Source organism: Dermacentor variabilis, chromosome 1 (assembly GCF_050947875.1).
Source record: "Dermacentor variabilis isolate Ectoservices chromosome 1, ASM5094787v1, whole genome shotgun sequence".
Lineage (NCBI taxonomy): Eukaryota > Metazoa > Arthropoda > Arachnida > Ixodida > Ixodidae > Dermacentor > Dermacentor variabilis.
The window spans coordinates 7,976,677-7,996,025 of record NC_134568.1 but is presented as its reverse complement, the minus strand read 5'-3'; the positions used below and the strand labels follow the sequence as shown (position 1 = coordinate 7,996,025).

Here is a 19,349-nt window from a genome sequence, read left to right as displayed (position 1 = left end):
GCGACCGAATGTTGCTGTTGCGATGTCAGAATTGCTGTCGTAACGTCAGAGTCGCTGTCACGATAGAAAGCTGTTGTCGCGACTTCAGAAATCTTGTTGTCCCGACAGAACGTTTGTGTTGCGACTTCAGAACTCTTCGTCGTCGCGACAGAATCTTTCTGTTGCGACGACAGAATTTCTGTCGGAACGTCAGAATCGCTGTCACGATAGAAAACTGCTGTCACGACTTGAGAACTCTTGTTGTCGCGACAGAACGACATACGCGAAATTGAGAAATGTCTGTCGCAACTACAGAAATGTCAGAAACTTCTGTCTTACAAAAGAAATTTCTGTAGTCGCGACGGAACTTTCTGTAGTTGCGACAGGAATTCTTGTTGTCCTTTTTCAACTGGGGCGTGCCATATTATTGTAAAAACTTTCGTTATGGGTAGAGGCATTCGACTTCAGTTTGTTAATTATGCACGAGAGAGGTGCATCTGCCCGTCATACTTTGCTTGGCAGCATACGCGGGCAAAAGTGACGTAAAAATTCCATGTATCATTCGTTTCTACAGTCACGTTCTACATTTAACAGAATTGAAAATTTTTCGAAACCATATAAATTCTGAGCTTAGGCGTGCAAAATGGGCTTATTATTAGCACCTTTTCTTAACTGCCACATGGCAACACTTTATTAAGGCGTGCACAATAATCAGTGATGTGCTTGACCATTGGACGAAAGCGAGCGTTCCACAAAGTATACTTCATGACGATAGTGAATTGAGGGGTAAGGCCCTTGCAAAGTATCTTAATGAACACCTCATTAACGCTGCCATTTCTTCTGCTGCCATTTCTTCTGTGTTCGTGTAACAACTTTGAGAACAGCAAATACTAGCATTATTACCACTAGCATTTACTTCCAGCCTACGGAAGAATTTAAAGTGTGTACCACATTTAATTCCTTAAATAACAAAAAGGCCTTAGACATCAATAACCTACAATTAGGGCCCATTAAGCGCTGCATAACTTTCATTTCCCCTACTCTTGCTCGTACATTCAATTTAACGCTTCCATCGGGCGTCTTTACCCAAGCAATGAAGTATGCTAAAGTTTCGGCAGTTTTGAGAGGCACTAGTCCTAATGACCCAAACAACTATATGCCAATTTCGGTGTTGCCTGTGTTTGCGAGGGTTCTCGAGAAAATTGTACGCTGTCGTATGGTCAATCTCTTTGTTAAATTTGGTGTTATAACTAACGCGCAACATGAATTTATAAACCGCAGATAAACAGAAACAGCCTTACTGTCGATAAAGGAAAACATAATAAAAACATAGAAAGGAATATCTACACGGTTGCGCTATTTATAGATTTTAGTCAAGCATTTGTCTGCCTGGCCATGACATCGGATTAGATAAACTAGAGTGTTGCGGAATACGTGCTGTTTATCTCTGCTTAAATATTATGTAAGTGACAGATTCTAGAGCGTATACGTGAACGGCAACATGTAGTCCTTCCTAATGAAGAGATCTGGCGTACCACAATGAAGCGTACTAGGATCGCTTTTATTTGAAGTCTACATGAATGATATTGCAAAAATTCACACTAAAGCTGAATTCATTATATATGCCGATGTCGGGAGTATCATGTTATCTGGACATGATGTGCGCAACTTGACAGTAGGATGTAATGAATTGCATGAACGATTATCAGTGGGGTCCCAGCTAAATCAAATTAAAATTAGTATGGCTAAAAATAACATAATTATTTTTCGCTCCAGGAATAAGTTACTCCAGCTAAACAATGCCATAACATTTTAAGGTCGAAATACAGAAATGTTTGTGTCATAAAATTCTTGGCGTTTGTTTCTCTTCACACCTATCTAAGGACATGCACGTAAATTATCTCTGTCAAAAGCTTTCTCCTGTGACAGGGGTTGTATCACGATGTCGTAATATACTTCCTATAAGAGGTAAAGTGCAGATTTATAATGCATTATTGAACGCACCACTTTTATAATTGCTCTTTAGTACGATGTACAACCAACAAAAGCAACATACATACAGTTCTTATGTTACAGAAGAAGATAATTCGCTATGTTGTGAACATTGGTTACTATTCAAGCACCAGAGAGGCGTTCCCTAAGTATAACGTTATTCAAATTGATCAACTATACGCTTTTCGTTTATTACATATCACACGATAGTCTTCAGAATTTCCTAGGAACTACGTAAAACAATTAGGCTCCTTAGAGCGTCATCGCGTTAATGCGATCACGAGAAATCCCGATATATGGTCAATTCCATACTTCAGAACACTCCATAAACATAAGTGGTTATTTCACACTCTACAATTAACTTTGACGAAATAGAAACATATTGAGAATTTCAGTAGGAAAGAACTCCTGTAATACTTTGTTCCCTTGTAACGTGCCCGATGTGATTATTATTCTGCTTTTGTGTATACTTATGAGTTTATACTGTACAACCTGTTTCGTTTTCTCAGCAAATGTTAAACATCTAAAAATCAATCTCATGCTGCGCTGTATAGTCGCTGTTAGATTGTTTTTTATATCTAGTATTGCTATGGTAGTGCTGTATGAAATTCATTGCGCTAAAACGTTTTCAAATGCTGGTAACTCGTCGTGATGGAAATTATGTTTCAGTATTTCCGTCCATCCGGAATTCCAAGTGTTCCTGCAATTATATGTGAATTATTGTGCACGTTCACATACTGTTTGCCGTACTGCTGACTTGTCTTTTCGGTCACGTCAAGCTGCATTTGTGGCTTTTAGTCCAAAATGATCATCCAGCACGTAAACTAGAGAATAAAATTGATTTAATCAGTTCGATTTGATACTGGCTCGTTTGCTTCCACCACTATTCACTGAAAAAATAAACTGCCCCTAAATATATATATTGACACACACACAGGGTGTTCAAAGTTAGACTTTCCGGGTTTTTAAAAAAAATGCGAAGAGGACTACACAGAAGCCATTTTTATACTTCGGTTATGCGGCCAGTCGTTCGCAAACTGTGAGGATAATTGTCGTCGTAATGTTAGTATTTAATTGAATTAGTTCATTAACTTTTTATTTACTGCACTTAGCATGTATGTTTATATTGAATACTCAGAGGCGGTGCCATTTGGTGAAGATGTCATTTTGTTCAATTTTAGTAACGCGCCTGTGTCCCGAGATATGCACGTCTGAAATTGCAGCCCAAGCGGTCTAACTACGGTATGCGAGATGGCGGCACCCGCTATGAGGCCCGTCCCTAGTGTGACGAGCGGTTGCGTATTACGCTCCGTCTGACAAGAATGCGGGCTTACAGGCGACGGTGAGTCCTTTTCGTTCTTGGCGACCGTTTTCGTTCGTGGCCCGCGAAACCCAAGGGTGACTTTTCGTGGCGGCTTGGCCGAGCTCTTTTTTCAAGCAATGACTTGCAGAGTTGGCGACAAAGCGCGGTGCCGCCGTACACGTACTGTCGAAGCAATCAAATGCAGGATTACGATACTGGATTTGGTTATTTTTTATTTTATTTTTTTTGCATTTCGGAGGCTCAAAGTCATGCAAGCGCTAAGCATGAAACAAAGGTGACAGCTGCCGGGCAGCACCTTAGTTGCCGGTGGTATTCCAGGGACGCTGTACCTGTCCGAAGTGTGTGATTTGAGGGCCCTGCAATGCCTACGCGTGAACAACTAGAAGAATAGGAGGACGACTGGGGAACTGGCGTGAGTAGTGTACAGCCGCCCTGATTTTTAATAATATAGCGCGAGCGTCGACTGAACTGCTGGTGAGCGCCTTATAACGGCGATAAGCGTGCAACAAGAGCGTGCAACAAGGCGAGTGCAACAAGGCAACAAGGCTCGTGCGCGAACTCTCGCCTTGTTGCACGCTTATCGCCGTTATAAGGCGCTCACCAGCAGTTCAGTCGACGATCGCGCTATATTATTAAAAATCAGGGCGGCTGTACTTCATTGGTGTATGCCTGACGATTTTTTTATTCGCGGTTTTGCGAAAGTGCCGCACAGGTCAGGCATCGCCTTGCAAGCGCATCGAGTGAACCCCTGAGCTTCCATTATGATTGCCTTTGCCTTTGCCACTGATTGCCTCTACTAAGCTGGGCTGTTGGAAGGAGCAAGACCTGCGTTGGGAGCTTCAGTGTTGAAAAATGGCTGCTTCGTCTGGGTCGAGGTATTATTCTACGGCAGAAAAAAACTGGTGTAGTGCTATCAATGGGGTAGATGAACAGCAATGCCTCATTAGCAATGAGTCTGTACGCGTCTCGCCATCCAAATCGGCGAGTTCCAACCAAAGCAACATTTCTTAGCATTTTCAGACGTTTTCGCTCAATAGATTCAGTTCACCAAAAAAGACAGCCGAAGAAGAGCATCATTGGTAAGGACTATGAAGTTGACGTCCTCCCCTGCGTGCATGCAATGCGAAATGTAAGCATCAGAGAGATTTCTAAACAATGCGGGAAAAGCCTGGGATAATGCGCAGAGTTCTAAAAGAGCGCGAATTTCATCTATACCATGTGAGTCCTCATCAAGACCTAAGTGAGGAAGACTTTGAAAAACGGGCATACTTTTGTAATTGGGCCCTAGTAAAAACTGACCAAGATAAGTATTTCGTACAAAGAGTTATTTGGACTGCTGAGCCTCGATTTTGCAGGAACGGCGCAGTGAACATTCACAATGCTGACTACTGGTCGCAAGAGAATCCTCACTGGCTGCGGCAAGACAACCACCAAATTCGCTGGGGGCTAAATGTATGGTGTGGCATACTTGAGGACAGAATCATTGGCCCTCACTTCTTCGAAGGGAACGTCGATGGAAAGAATTATGCGCCCGAAATTCTTGCTGGTGCCGTCGATAAATCTGCCTCGAGTCTCCCTGGCAACGAGCCGCATCAAGTTTGGTTCCAGTATGACGGGGCGCCGCCACATTTCTCCTCCCCTGCAAAGAACTTGTTAAACTGTAACTTTCCACGGCAGTGGACAGGGCGCGAAAGAAAGACGTTTTGGCTGCCGAGATCCCTTGATCTCTCTCCACTGGACTTCTTTTTGTGGGGTTACGTGAAAGATCGCGTTTACGCGGTTGATCCCACCAATGTCAACGACATGAAGATGAGAATAGTTACCGCCTTTGGAAGCATCGACCCGGAAATGCTGTGCAGAGTTGTCGACTTAACGCGAGAGTGGTTCATGGGGAGTGTTGCAGCGGAATGCAAGCATATCGAACATTTCTAAACCGTTGCTTTCTTGGCGATTGTCATACTTCTAAGTTGAGTAAGATTTCACATCACTCGAAACTATTATTGTGTAAGCAATGGTATATTTGAGGCAAATTTCTAAAATGTTTCTATATTTTGTTTGTATGTAGGCCATGGATTTACAATGTACTTGTTTATTTTTTGTTCTTTTATTCCCACTTCTTCCGGAGTAATGCCGGAATCGGAACTGTGTGTAATTAAAAAAATATGAATTTCACTACGTTGGCACAATTTCATGCTCTGTCATGAGGACTGGTAGATGCGTTATAACATTAAAAAGGTGACATGGAGAATACGGGCCATTAACCCGCATTTCCTAGGCGCTAACAATGCAGGGTCGTAAATTCTGTTTACGCACGTGCAAGGCGCCCTCGAAACTTTAGTGGTTAATAATGTGCTGCATGGCAGCTGATGCTGTCGCTTTATGTTGTGAGATGGCATTAATTTCAATCATTCCGCAAACAAAGCTTCCGTAATTATAAAACAAAAGCAGATAAGTATCGCTGCACCTGAGTGCATAAGAAGTCGTAAGCGGCACGCCGTCGTGTCGCCCACTCTACTAGCAATTGCTCAAACAAACAGGGCTCGTCTCACGTCACACGCACAGTCATTCTTCGGTTTCGCTGGCCAAGAACGGAAACGCTGGCCGAGAACGAAAAGTAATCACCGTCGCCTGTCACCCCACATTATTGTCAGACGGAGCGCCATATGCAACAGCTGTGTCACACTAGGGTGGGACGTCGCGTGCGTAATTATACGGCTTGGGCTGAAATTTCAGACGTGCATATCTCAGGACACAGGCGCGTTACTAAAATTGTAGGAAATGGAATAGTCACCAAATCGCACCGCCTCTGAGTTTTCAATATCAACATACATGCTAACTGCGGTAAATAAAAAGTTAATCATTGAATATAATTAAATAATGACATTAGACGACGATTATCCTCACTGTTCGCGACCTCCTGGCCGCATAACCTAGGTAGACAAATGGCTTCTGTGTACTCCTTTCACATTTTTTTTATAAAACCCGGAAAGTCCAACTCTAACACCCTGTATATTCACAAATGTATCCTTGAGATACCGACCGATCCAGCAGCAGCCAGCAGGCACTGCACTCTCGGGAAAACCGAGAGTGCAGACAGACGCCTTTGCTTTAAAATATGGGGGTCTATATGGTTTAAATGTTGCGTTTTGTGTAAAAATTTTGCTCTTGTCAGTTCATTTGCGAAGTGTGATAGCTGTGGTGCAGGAATTAACACGCACCTACGCACTCTGAATTTAGATCGGCAGCAGACATAAGTAGTCTCTGCGTCACTTCGCGTATGCAAAGCAGTTATTGAACAGAAGCAAATACGCACATGAACAAGGCAGCCGTACTACCCATCGTAAAAATCAGTGTGAGCCTGTTGATTCAGCTGCATGCCGCGGCACAAATGAAGTCGTTCTTCACGTCTACCTTTAAATGAAACATTTTTCTTTTCTTCTTTGTGTCGCTATTCGGACAGTGTGGCTGCAGCATTGCGTTCAAACCATACTACGCGATGAACGCCACCGCATGAAGTGCTGACACCTCCTTCGCGCTTGGAGGCGGAGCAATTTCCGGCCACGATTTTCAGGCTGACCCCTACTGTAGCAACATCAGCACCACCACCCTAGAGCTCACGTAAAACCTCGTATGTTATACTTTCAAGTGGCGCGATTCAAGTATATATTCCACTAGGGAAACATTCGAATTAGGGAAAAAAAATCCTACAGGACCTGTCTCACGATGAATGTCGACGTTCATGCGATTAGAATTGAAACAAGGCAGTGAAACACTGTATTGCCACCGCCAAAACGCGTCATGTATGGTGCATGTATGCAACTCTTTAAAACGGACATTTGGTCGAGTTGGTAAGCCACATTTGAAACAGAACAGCGCGGTTTTGACGGCGACAGCCGGGAGAACGACACGGACGAGCGCTGTCCGACGAAAGCGCTCTTCCTTGTCGTTCTCCCTGCTGTCCCCGCCAAAACGGCGCTGTTCTGTTTCAAGCATGTATGCAGCCGGGCTCCACTATCGTGCTTCCCTCTGAACATGTTTCGCCATGCAGCTCCGCTGCCTCGAGGGCCACGCGTAACGCGTATGTCAATATATATTCAGACAAGATTGTCTGAGTGTATGTGACGGGTGTTCGACTCCGCCCAGCACTGGAAAAATCTAATTAATGTTTTTTTTTTGTCAATGAAGCGCGTCACATGCTCTGTGGCTCACACCCACGGAACCAAGTTGTCTTGAAGGAGGCACATTCAAGATTGGTAGATGCCCAGTGGCATATAACCAGTGATCACATGAAAGAGGTTATGCCTATAGTTTCACAAACGCAGTGATCCAAGTTGGGTTAAACAGGGTTCTCTGAAGAGCGGCGCATAAGCAGTGTCACATGCCCATGACCCAAGTTGTCCAGGCCATCGGTTTCGAACTCGGTTCTCTCATTAAGGCAGCTCGACACGCCACACCGTGGGCAATCCAGTGACCCAAGTTGATGGGAAAACGGTCAGAAGCACTGACATACTGATAGAAAGACAGGCAACCACCGAAAAGTGCGTAAGTACCCTAGAAATGCTAATCCCAATAAAAGTATACATGCGTCGGTATCGCCGACATTTGAAGCGCTCTCACACAGTAAACCTTGAAAAGACCGATTTCTGGGGTTTAACGTCCCGAACTAAAGCTTGGGTCAATAGCTACACCACACCAGGCTTTTAATTGGCGCTATTAACGAGCACACGCAAACAGCAGACAGGCGTGTTTACATTTCGGCCTTCATCAAAATGAGGCTGCTGTACCACGGAAAAAAAGACTAAGGAAGTAAGCCCTGAGCAGTCGATTAACACCCTACCTATTGCACAACCACATTGTAGCAATAAATATGCTTACACGCCAACATAGATTTATACCATTTGACCCAAGTACAAAAAATTGCCTCGCTACTAATCAGGCGGCAATCTTCTTTTTGTGTGTGGATGTGGTTTGGAGGCTTTCTGCAGAATTTGAAATAAAAAAAAAACGTTATGTAGCACGTATTGAGCAGCAGAGAACAGTATTGGTAGTTTTCCAGGGGGGTCTGTAATTTTCTCGTCGGCACTTTTTCTATGATTATATGTGAGAAGTTATTAATAACAATAAGTATTTATGTCCATAACACGAAATAAGAAAAATAGTTTGACTTCCATGCGACGGCAAACAGCATTACCATGGTTCTATGCAGCTACGTTGCACTTGCAAATTTTAAAAATTTGCCACATGTTACGTGTGGCACCCAATCCATACAGTGCGCGCAACTGTTGTCGATCGGACATACACGGAGGTGCAAAGCCACAATGGAGGAAAAAAGTGTCCAGTTCATATAAGCACTTTCATCCACTGCAAGTTCAATGGACTATTTCTGGTTACATAAACCAGCTAACGATGTGCGTGAAATACGGAAACGCCCGTGTACCCGTGCATTAGGTGCACGTTAAGTAGCCCCAGGTGGTAAAAATTAATTTGCAGTCCCCCACTACGGCGTGCCTCATAATCATATCGCGGCTTTCTGACCTAAGAACACAACAATTCAATTTAACCAACTAAAACGATCGTCTCAAATGTACGCGTTTGTGGTGTAGTTATTAGAGTACTCGTCTTCCACGCGGCGGTCCTCGGTTCGAATGCTGCTGTGGTTGTGCCAATTTTCTCCGAAATACCACGGTGCACGGGTTTACGAAATCCTGTGTACTCTCCATGGCGTGACTGCACAGCGTAAAAAAAAATTAAGCAGCATTGTAGCACACAGTTTTTCTTAAAAAGAACTCCTTACACCACGGGCCGCATGTATTTGGGCTTCATTGTAAGCGTCGTTATCCTAAATTTTTCTCCTCGATAGACGGCGCTATTATTAGCGGGATTTGACTGACAGTGTAGGTGATGTGAGAGAATATGGACCGAGTTCCTCGACACACTCCCCGTCTACGAGATCGATGCAGCGAAAGCAACGCCTATTTTCTCCAAATGGTCTTTCGCGCATACACACTATCAAGCGCAAGAATCTCAATAGTCATGTAGAAGTAATTTTAGATGAAAGCCGAGAGCAGCTGATCAACTCGAAGTCACATCGTTGGGACTGCATTGTTGACGATATCTCACGGCACTGACCACTTGAATAATTTTTTTTGCATTTTTGCACCGTCTTGTGCATATTTAAAAATGATATTCCTCCTTAATCTGATAATATCGCAGTAGTTTGGTCAATCCAAGAGGCGGCATTTTCTTCCGCATCATAATCCCATTGTGCGATTTCAACAGTTGTTGGTCCCGTCAAGGCCATAGACACATAATGCCATTAATCGCTCCCTTCTGGCATGGGTGCGGCAGCCTCCTTTCGGGCTCCAGTTGTTCCTTTTTTTTTACGCTTGCTGCCAGTGCAGAATCTGTAACTCAAAGGGTCTGCTGCCTCTAGTTGGTTTAGACGGTTGTGAGCTCAACTAGCACGACTATAACAGGATTTCGTGTTGTCGGACAGCTGAACCGTACCACTCAAAGATGTCGCAGCTCGCCCTTTGTAACAGGGTTTCTCTCATAAAGTGTGCTTCTTCCTTCAGGGATCCCATAGCATTTCCACCCGGTTGATCCACTTTAGGTGCAAAGGCCTACAATCGCGTTCTGACTGCTTCCGCAGCCGAGCCGCCGAGTGGCCCGGATATCAAGCGGTGCGAGGCCATCGACTCTCGACAGCTAACAACTTTTCCGAGTTTCTAGACGCGCCTGATTTAACCTGCCACTGTACAGAAAAACAAGCTAAGAGCAATGAGGGTAATAAAATGGGGGCTTGTTGGTTTTTGTCGAAATGAATTTTTCCTACCACATCAAGCTGCAACCCTATAGAGTGAAAGACGTAAACGACAAACGATAGATATTTTAACAGCAGTGGGCGTTACCCGCAGTGCCTCTGTGACGTCCACATTCTACTATAATGGCCTACTGTGTATACTCTCCCTTTTTGCTACTCGTCCATTTCATACGCTGTTATGCAATGAATAGAGTAGCCATGCATTTAACATAAAACAATCTCACTGCGCGAGATATAGGCCTAGAATTGTGCGATAGTTCGAAACAAAAGACGGAAATGCAAATGCTCAGGAAATAGAGAACAAGTTATCGAAAAGGAAAAGTTTATCATCCGCCCGACTTTACCACAAGGCTCTAAAAGAAACGCACGGGGATTTCTGTGAAAGAAAGCCTTGCAGGTGAAGAAAAATTCGTCCTGCTCCGGGAAGGGGACAAATTTGTCTCAACTAAGAAGATTGCTTTCTAACAAACCCGCATGAGTTTTCTTTGTAGCTTTGTGGTACAGTCGAGTCGATAAGCTTTTCTTTCATGAACATTTATCCACCTTGCGGGCTTCCGCAGAACTCATTTGCCTGAACAAGTAATTGTAAAGATTGTGTACGGGAGTAATCAGCGTGGATTCTTTCATTTTATTTATCTACTTTTATGTGTGAAGGGGAAGGACTGGTTAAAAATTCTGTTACATGAGAAACTGATATCTTCTACACTTGGTTAATACTGCCACAAAACAAAAGAAACATATAATGGAAAGAAAGACACGGTGATATATCGATCGACGTCGGATTACTGGTGGATCGCTTTTGTGAGATAGTTTCGCTTTTGCGTAGCGCGGCGTCCTGTTGGTGGGATTGTCGATAGGTCTGCTGGCATCTAGTGAATGCAACGCGTACTGAAAAGAATGCCCACGAAATAGACAAACCGAGAAGAATACGGTCTATAGTTGCAGCATGCCGTCAGCTGTTCTTAATTTGTTCTAAATATTTTTTTCAAATGTTGTTGTCGAAGGCGGGGCGAACTGGAAGTCTCCCTGTTCCATAGGATACCACAAGCCGAGTTCCGTTTTCAAAGACTCCGCTTTAGGATTGCATTTGTAGATCATGTAATAAAAAATGTACAGTAGTACTTCACTTAGATATATGTATGAGAACACGCATTCACTCGGTCTTGGTGGAGTGATTCCGATGACCACTGACCGAGCTCATATAATTCATGTGCGCTGAGGTCTTGGGTTCCAGAATGAGGTACATGATTGATCTTGCGCGCTGTGATCCTACTCTATGCAATCACGCGCACGTGCGCATGCCCGTACACACACACACACACACACACACACACACACACACACACACACACACACACACACACACACACACACACACATATATATATATATATATATATATATATATATATATATATATATATATATATATATTTAGAGAGAGAGAGAGAGAAAGAGAGAGAGAGATGAATATCACCGGCCGACGGTTCCACTATGGTTTGTTCGCCATCATGATCGAAACAACCGTTTCCTCCAAAAGCTGAAGATTACCAGGTATCGTCATGCTACTTTCTGAAAAGTGGCCTGACGTCTTTTATGTATTGCATAGTTTTTTCTGGGGATAGCTGTTTCATCGCCCACTTATAGTGAGCGCGCAACATCATAAGGGTCCTTTCGACTTGCTGCATATTTTCTGCATGCCAAGTCTGCTGGATGCAACTGTAGAGTTGGAAAAGCAAGTGTGATAAATTTTTTGCTGGTTACGAGTTACGGTCTCACAGGTAGGATTTATTTTTTTCCTGCGGGGGCCGGATTGAGAAGATAAATTGAGCACTTTCATAGACTAAGGACATTGCCTCCTTAAGTGAAATTCTCCTGAATTTAAGAACCTCAAGTTCATAGTCACATCAGATGGCTGCACATGATACAGCTAGAAATTTGCTCAACGCTTTCGCGGGGACTCTTCATGGTTTCACGGATAGGTAGCATTCATAATTTTATCTTGATATTTCGATGCCTGCCCTAGATATACGTTCCTTTTCTTACCCCTAGAGGAGCACGTGGCAAGAGAGAGAGTCCAAATGATAAATAAAATGTAGGGAGGTTAACCAGGACTGAGCACGGTTGGCTACCCTACACTGGGGAAAGGGAAAGGGGGACGGAAAGATTAAAAGAAGAAGAGAAAGTCCGTTGGGGATATCATTCGGTCACTCAGTCCGGATCACAGACGCTATCTCTATCCGGTAGCTTTCAAATATCGCAGCAGCGCTTTTGTGGCCTTTTGTAGCTGCGATATGCCAGGCCATGTTCTGAAGATCTTGTTGAAGGTTAACGGCTTTCTATCTAGCTGATTAAGAGCTGTGCAGAGGTCACGTCTTTCATTTTCAAAAGATGGGCAGTAGCACAGTAGATTATCTATAGTTTTTTCGACACCTTGGCATTGCACTCAGCGCTATCAGCCATCATAATCAAAAAGTTATATGAATTCCTGAATGCGACGACCAAGCTTAAGCGGCACAGCATTGTTTCCTCATTACGCGGAAGCCCTGCTAGCAGCCGCAGTTGCATAGATGGATCGAGGGAATGCAATCGATTTTGAGTGAATTCAGGTGTGTGCCACTTGTCCAGGTTCATACAGTGCGCTAGCTTGTTTAAGTGTTGGGTTGCGTGAGTCCGCGATAAAGGTACAGAAACAAGGGTTGCTCCTTCGTGTGCTTTCTTAGCAGCTTCGTCAGCGAGGTCGTTGCCGGAAATACCGCAATGGCGAGGCAGCCACTGAAACACGACGTCGTGTCCTTTCGCGGTCATAGGATGGTGCATTTCTCGTATCTCTAACACGAGTTGTTCACAGGACCCGCGACGAAGAGATGACAGAAGACATTGTAAGACCGCCTTCGAATCGCAGAATATCGCCCAGCGATTAGCCGGTTGGTTGTTAACATATTCAACGGCACCTCGGAGGGCAACAAGCTCCGAACAGGTCGATGTTGTCAAGTGAGAAATCTTGTATCGGATGCTTAGTGATCGTGATGGTATAACCACTGCGCCGGTGGAGCTGGTCTGAGTGGAAGAGCCTTCCGTATATATGTGGATTCGGTCAAAGTAGAAAGTGTGCAAACATTCCAGAGCTGCTTGCTTCAAGGCCAAGGTAGGCAGGTCCGTCTTCTTTCTTATCCCTGGAACCGTAAGACGCACTTCAGGTTATTTTAGACACCAAAAAGCTGAGGTTGAACGTGCTAAGGGTGTGAAGCCCGATAGTAAGGAGGCACGATGGATACTGACCTTGTTGGAGAAGGTCGCCTGTGGTCGTCGTTCAGGCTTGGCAGGCAAGAAAGCTTGACTCCATCCGTGAAACACGACGAACATGGGCCCTAAGCGTGTCGATGCTAATGTATCTCGTGATTGGATTGTCTTGAACTATTATAATGGTTCCTGCAGTTGAGGCGCTCCGCGGAAGACCTAGGCAAACACGCAGTGTCTGTTCTTGCACGCTCTGAAATTCTCGAAGATTTGACTTGCATATTTTAGCAAGCACCGAAGAGCTGTAGCGTAGGAATCCGATGAAAAGTGCTCGGTATAACTGTAGAATGCAGCTCGCTGACGATACCCATTTTTTGCCGGCGATGAACTTGAAGACGTGAGCAATAGATGTGAGCTTCTTCAAGTGGGCAACCTGAGGGCTCCAAGAGAGGTCCCAGTCAACAATGACGCCCAAAAACCGATGATTTCTCTTATAGGAGATAGGCTGGACAATGATGCATACTGGATAACGAGTCATCGCTTTTCGCGTAAAAGTGACTAACGCACATTTTTCGGCTTAGATGGTAAGGCCTTGTGTGTGAAGATAGTCAGATACCTGTGTAGCTGCTTTCTGTAGTCTTGCGCGAACCTGCGGGCGAGTGACCACTGATGTCCAGATGCGGATGTCGTCGGCATAGATTGAGAGACTGACTGTTTCCGGTAGGGATTCGGTCAGTCAAAGAAGCGTGAGGTTAAAAGAATAGGGAGTCGGGCCATCTTCCGTGCGTACGAACAAGGACGTTTGTGGGAAATAGTTTCTAATGCATCGATGTACTCGCCCTCCTAGTTCAATTGTCAAAAGTGCGTCTAGAATGGTTTGATGGGAAACGTTGTCGTGAGCGCCTTTCACGTCAAGAAAGAGGGCTACTGATAATCGCTTCCGAGATTTTTGCTGTTCTAGATATGATACTGGATTGATGATACTGTCAATCGATGAACGTCTTCTTCGAAATCCCGCCATAGAGTCAGGGTAAATTTTGTGGGGTTCAAGGTACCATTCGAGACGCATGAGGATCATACGTTGCATGAGCTTCCCGACGCAGCTGGCAAGAGCTATAGGCCGATACGATGCCAGTTCGAGCGGTGACTTTCCTGCTTTTATAAGCGGTACCAGGCGGCTGCGTTTCCATTCCTGTGCGACGACACCATCTTGCCATGAACTATTAAAAAGGCTGCGGAGTTCTCTTGGTGGTTCTCGACTTAGGTGGCGCAAAGCAGTATACGTTATGCCATCGGGCCCTGGTGAACACGAAGGCCTACAGAGCGCCATAGCAGCTTCTAACTCTTCCATAGAGAATGGAGCGTCCACACTTGTATCTCGTGGACCGGGGATATTGCCTAAAGCCATGTCAGGGACTAAAACTACGCTGCCGGCGACTTTCGCACAAAATTCCTATGCAACGTCTATCTCACAGTGGTTTTGATAGACAGCAAGGGTGTTAAAATTAAAAGGGCGTCATTGCTAGGAGACTTGTGCAAAGACCCCGTAGGGTACGCCACACACGGGACAATGGCTTGCTGGGGTCTAGTGACTCGCAAAAGCATTTCCATCTTTGATCCGCTAGCTTATCTATTCGGCTTTTTATCTTCTTTTGCATGCGCCGAGCTTCTCTGACGTCAAGAATTGACTTCGTACGCCTGTAACTCCTTTCAGCTCGGCGACGTAGTGCACGAAGCCTTTGCTATTCAATCTCATTATCTGTACGCTTCGATGAACGTGTGAAGTAGCGTATACAACCTTGCATTGCATCTGCAATTATGTCTTCTAATCTGCGTGCGATATGTTTCTTGCATGTGTCTTTTAAACGATCTCGAAAGACCGACCAGTCGATTTGGCGAGATACAACCGGTAATGCGGCGTCTAATCCGTCGATTCTCACATAGGTCGGAATACGATCACTTCCATGGGTTTCAATATAAGTAAACCACTGCAAGCTCAAAGTGGGGCAACGTGACAGCAAATTCAAGTCAAGGCAGCTGCTGTACGTTGTTCCTCGCAGAAATGTCGTGCGTCCGTCATTTAGAAGATGCAGGTTGTAGCCTCATGCAAGCGATATTAGTGACTTGCCCCTCGAATTTATCCTGGATCTTCCCCATATATGGGGGTGAGCGTTGAAGTCTCCTGCTGTTATCCAAGGACCTGGTGTAGCAGCCATATTATCTTCTAGTCTTTTGCTATCAAACTGACTTGTTGGGGGAAGGTAGATGCAAATAAGAGTAAAAGACAGCCTGTTCTTTTTCACAGTAACACAGACGTATTGGTTACCGTCGTGTGGCGCTACGTGTTGGGAAAAATACGTAAGGTCTTTGCGAACCTAAACCAAAACCTTAGTACTACGGACACATGTGTTTGAAACAAAAGGTTCATATCCTGATAGTCTTATGGAGGCTGATAAGTTAGGTTCACAGGTGACCGGTATAGGAAAGTGGTTTTCAAACACAAACTGTCGAAAATCCGATATAGGTGACCTCAGGCCCCTCGCGTTCCATTGGAATATGGAGGCACTTCTGACGTCTTCCTGGAACGATCGCTGTTGTTGTCCATGAGCCATGGTTCTGCTGTAGAAGTTCCCAGGCACTGGACTTCTGAAGGCTCGCTAGAACCGGATTGATGGCATCCAGCACTTGCAACACACTGCGAGCTTTTGTTGTCTGTAGCTTGTCCAGAAGAACACGAATAGCACTCACCAAAGAGCTGATCATGACAACAATTTTTTTTATCTTGGTCCGTCAATTCATCAGGAATAGACGAAATGTCCCTTGCTGTAGAAGTCTCATTTCACTCAGTAGGGACATGTAGCTTCGGGAGTGCGGGCCAAGCGTCAGCAGCCGTGCTGTTCGATGCACCTTTGTCCTTTGAGCTGACTGCGTTTGGCCTGGGCGGAAGAGTGGGTGGTAATGAATGTGGGTGGCGTTCTGCAGAGGCTTTGGAGGCTCTTGATCGACGGCGGCGACGTGATCGTCGTCGCTTCATAGATGTTGCTGCTTCTCGGTGAGACGAGCGATGTCTAACCATTTCCTTCAATACTGCCATTTCCTTTCGAATCAAAGGCAATTCCTTCGAGGATGCATCGTGGGGGCCGCTGCAGTTTGTGCACTTCAGCACACTGTCGTCGCACGTGTTAGTGGTGTTGGGCCCAGTACAGCGAGGACAGACGGTAGTGTTATTGCACACACTACTCACATGGCCAAGCTTCATGCACTTCCAGCACAGCAACGGTGTGGTGTAAATGGGCGAACTACGTGTCGGAAGTGGCCCACTTTTACATGCGATGGGAGGGATTTGCCCTTAAATATGATCTTAACACACCGTGACGTGCTGAAACAAAACGCGTTTGTGATGATGGTGTTTTCTGTAGCTGGCTTGATTAAGATCTACAGATTGGAGTGAACAATGGTCTCGTCAACATTGGGTTGATTGGGTTGATTGAATGAGCAATTGGGTTGATTGCAATAATACGTGTCGTATTTTTTTACCCTAGAAGCCACATTTTTGTAGTACTCCATTTCTTGCAATTGATTATGTACCCTTACTGTCACAGCCTGCACGCAGTAGTCAATCCCGGCGATACCGACGGCGCGCTAGCCAACCTCTCGAGAAGAGAGAATAACGCAGAAGGAAGGGAATCACTGCAATATGCTGTTCCAGACAGTGCTGGCTTTCTTTATTTGCTAGTTGTGCCTACATCCCCTGTTACACTAGTGTAGATTGCGGTTGTGGTGGCTGTGGCCAGTTCCGAACGGTGTTTGCTATGTCTTGGAGGAAAGCTGGCATTGCCAGACGGGCGGCCGCTGGCACATTTCGCAGGTCGGCAACCGGAGTACTGCAGTAGGCGAGAGGGAGTTAGCGAAGGTAAGGCACGCCTTACTTTCTTCCTCACTAAGCCCTGTCCATACACTAAGGCCTCTCTTAAACGGAGCAGAAAGCTCATTTCTTGGTCTTAGACTGCCCACATGGGAGCGCAGACCTAAAAAGCAAAAATTAATGATATTCACGATTCCGAACAGGTACAATAAAGTAAGCGACCAAAACCCACATTGTGCTGCTGCACTGCTTTGCTCTGGACGGATTTCAAGTTCTTCCTCAGCATGAACCAGCAAGCAGAGAAACTTTCACAGTAGGAGCAGAGAAAACGCTACGTATTGAGAGAGAAAGCTCAAAACTGAATAACTCCACTTTGATGTGAATGCCCGCTTCTTAATGCATTAGGAGGAGAAGGTAGTTGGACGTCCCGCACTTGGACAGATCTTTCGACTCCCGATTAACCTGCTGCGGCCTGCAGACTTTTTTCCTCGTAAATGTGCAGCGTGCACTCAGTGTGTGCGTGGATGGAATCCCTAGCGTGTGCAGGATGCTTCCAACTTCATCGGAGCATCGCTTCTATCGCACTGTGAAAGAAAAGCTGGGAAAGAAAACACGGCGAGACGGTTATAAATTGAGCGTTGGGCCACGCGTGCTCGCTGCCAGCACCAGCCTTGCGTTTGATTAAGCATTTGCGGTGGCTGCGAGGCCGCGATAGTGACGCTTGAAAAATGCTTTTTTTTTTAGCGTCGCTGTTATAGCGGCAAAACGATGGATGTCCGCTTGCAAAAGTTTTGCTTAAAGCTCTTGAATATCAGTCTCCGGAGTGGGTTGTCCTTTCTCTTTCGCTTATTTTATCAATTAAGCTACTCCATTTCTTCAGTTTCGTTTTCTTTAGGGCGCACTATCTCCCGTATGCTAACACAAGCCCGGACTCGAAGCAATTTCCCTAGGCTACCGAGTAGAGCACATTGCCGCACCTCGCATGAAGACGTTGCGCTCCATAAACATTCCTCGTGATTTTTGCTACGAGGAGTTGGTTGACCTTCGATCAGGTGAATTTGTGCAGTCGCCTCGAGTGTCTGGCTATAAAGGTTCGCTCAAGAATCGCCGCGGAGTGCCGTTGAACTGCGCCGACCACTCCGTTCCAGTGGCGACGCTGCCATCCATTTTCTTGAGTCTAGTGTTGTGGTCGCACCGCTGGTACGAGTTGTTGGGAACTCGGCGCTGACGCCCGTTGTTGCACCTGGGTCGCAAGCCCCAAGGGTAGCGTTGGCCTGGCGGCCTGGGGTACAACTGGAAGCATCCGAAGGTCCCGGCAAAGCATGAGTCGACTGGTAACAACAAAACAACTTGTTTATTCTAACATCGCAAAGAGTTGGCGGTCAGGTTGACCGAAGTAGAGAGACGGGAGTGCACTTTACTCAACAGAAGAAATCGGAGCCTTCCTTTGGCGTCCGGGGGCAGCTGCTTTTATACTCTCGCATTTGAGGGCAAGAAGGAACCCCTCTATAGACGAGCACGTGACGGTGCCGCTCGGGCACAATGGGATAAGGTGGCGCAGCGTCGTGTCGGCGCCACTCGGACCCCCCTTGCTTCACAGTTGTTGGGAGCTCCTCTCCCCGGCTGCCGCGCTTCGACAAGCGTGGGCACAATGGGAAGAGAAGGAGGAGCAGCCGTCGTGTCGGCGCCGCTCGGACCCCCTTGCTTCACAGTTGTTGGGAGCTCCTCTCCCCGGCTGCTGCGCTTCGACAAGCGTGGGCACAATGGGAAGAGAAGGAGGAGCAGCCGTCGTGTCGGCGCCGCTCGGACCCCCTTGCTTCACAGTTGTTGGGAGCTCCTCTCCCCGGCTGCCGCGCTTCGACAAGCGTGGGCACCAATATGCACATACACTCACACACGCACATGAAGACACGTGGCATCGGAACATGCCTGGACGCGCTTGGCAGGGAGGCGTAGCGGCGGCGCCGAACGGGCCAAAGTGTCTGCCGCTTTGTTGCAGCCGCGCCGGCTAAACCGCGCGTCGTAGGCGAAACGTAACACTAGGTGGACTATCGGGTAAAGGAACGCACCAGATACGGAGCTGTGTACAATACTTTTGTTTATCGTACTATCGCTTTCGTGTAGTC

General features: G+C 45.9%; 1 protein-coding gene across 1 annotated transcript in view; it reads left to right on the top strand.

Moving 5' to 3' along the window:
• LOC142572509 (uncharacterized) overlaps positions 1-19,349 on the top strand; it is a 157,024-nt gene that overhangs the window by 123,551 nt on the left and 14,124 nt on the right. The window lies entirely within an intron of this gene.